A 1985-nucleotide genomic window follows, 5' to 3' on the forward strand; every position below is an offset into this window, starting at 1 on the left:
CACCCTTCCCTTGAATAGCAAAGTGAGTCATTCAGTGCATGTGAATGAATCAACTGGGATCATTGCCTTAGGCCTCGTACACACAGTTAAACCACTCGACGAATGCTTTACGCATGCTTCACGGGGGGGTGAAGCCGTTTCAATTCATTCCCTATGGAAGTCACGTGGTTTTGATGCGCTGACTTGTCGCAGGGGAGAAGGGGTGAAGCCATGAAGCCATGCGACAAGTCAGCGTCGAGTGTTTTAACTGTGTGTACGAGGCCTTAGGGATGCTCTTCTGTGGTGAGTCTGGTATGGCTTCCAAAGCCTCTGTAAGATGTAGGTAGATTCTTATGCCAGTTTTTACAGTGTAAATTGTTGTTACAACAAACTTTTGTATTTAAGGGCTAGGTTTAAAAATCTGTTTAGCCCATTAAGACCGGGAACGCATCTGTTTATTTTTTTGATTTCTTTGGGCTTTTCAAAAATAGCAGTTATACAAGCTCATAGCACTGCACCGAGTGCCGCGCTATGAGCTTGTAGATCTGCTATTTTTTTGAAAAATCGTGGAAAATCTCTGCAAATCTTTGAGTTTATATTTTTTTTACATTTTTAACTAAAATCTCTGCTTCTGGGGATTCTACAAATGTCTTCTAAATCCAAACTGTTTTCTGAAAAAAAAAAATGTTTTATGTCAGTGGTCTCCAAACTTTTTCATGTCAAGAACCCCCAAAATGATATGTATTTGGTTCAAGGGACCCCCAGAAGCAAAGATGTGGGTTAAATTATTTTGCTTATAATATTTATATATATTCAAAAATTTACAGGCATTTTCACGATTGTTCAAAAATTGGCAGATCTACAAGCTCATAGTGCGGCACTCGGTGGCGCGCTATGAGCTTGTAAATCTGCTATTTTTGAACAGACCAAAGAAATCTTAAAAATGACACACAGATGCGTTCCCGGTCTTAATGGGTTAATGTGAAACTGCCTCATGACAGAAAGGCACTCCAGCATTAGCCTGGCTTACACCGCTTGACAAGCGACATATACCACTGAATGGATGGATGGTCCAGAGGCATGTAGCCAGGCTACTTCAGCACAGCTTTGATGGATTGATTAAAAGTCACAGTAAAATCTCACATAGCTGGTCAGGTCCCTCTATACTAGTGCAGTGGTTCCCAACCTTTATTGTCTCCCTTGGAGCCTGCTTACATCTGACATTAACCACTTAAAGGAGTAGTTCACCCAAATAATGACCTATTTTCTATCAGTTACAAACCCCACGAAGCATTGAATTCATGGCGATTTCTTTTGTTTTTGTCACATTCCTAAGTCAATAATTTGATTACCGGCGGAAAGATGCCAATGCATCCGGTAGGAGACTCTTTGTGTCTCCAACCGGAAATACACCCTGTCATCAAATTTTTGGCTTAGGAATGCCAAAAAAAAAACTGTGTAAATTGTTAGAAAATCATTTTTTGGGTGAACTATTCCTTAAAGCTCTATAGCTTATTGTCACTGTCGAGTGGAAACCTTGTAAGTCTAAAACCTTTCCTTTTTTATTATAGTTATATATTTTTAAATAAAAATACTGAAAATAGCCGATCTTGTAGATCGGCTATTTTCACAACTTTTGTGCGACTCTCTTGTATGATGAAAGTAGGGCATAAATGTACGGAAGATATATATTTAAAAAAATAGCCCAAAGAAATCAAAAAATTACACACAAATGCGTTCCCAGATTGAATGGGTTAACCATGTTTAAAATGTTGGACTTCCTCCAGACAGACAAGGCACGGCCGCACAACAGGTTTGGGAAGCACTGTGCTAGTGGCTAGCTCCTGCTACTGTACATACAGTATACGTATACATATCACTGGGATATTCTGCTCTAATAGGCATCATGCATTTTTAAAAGGTCATAAGTGCTCGAGTGCAAAGTGAAGAGTTCCGTTCCAAAATGTGATACCCAGTGTTTTTGACAAAGACATTTTTAAAATAAT

The sequence above is a fragment of the Gymnoscopelus microlampas genome (genome assembly GCF_963454915.1).
Source record: "Gymnoscopelus microlampas genome assembly, chromosome: 23".
NCBI lineage: Eukaryota > Metazoa > Chordata > Actinopteri > Myctophiformes > Myctophidae > Gymnoscopelus > Gymnoscopelus microlampas.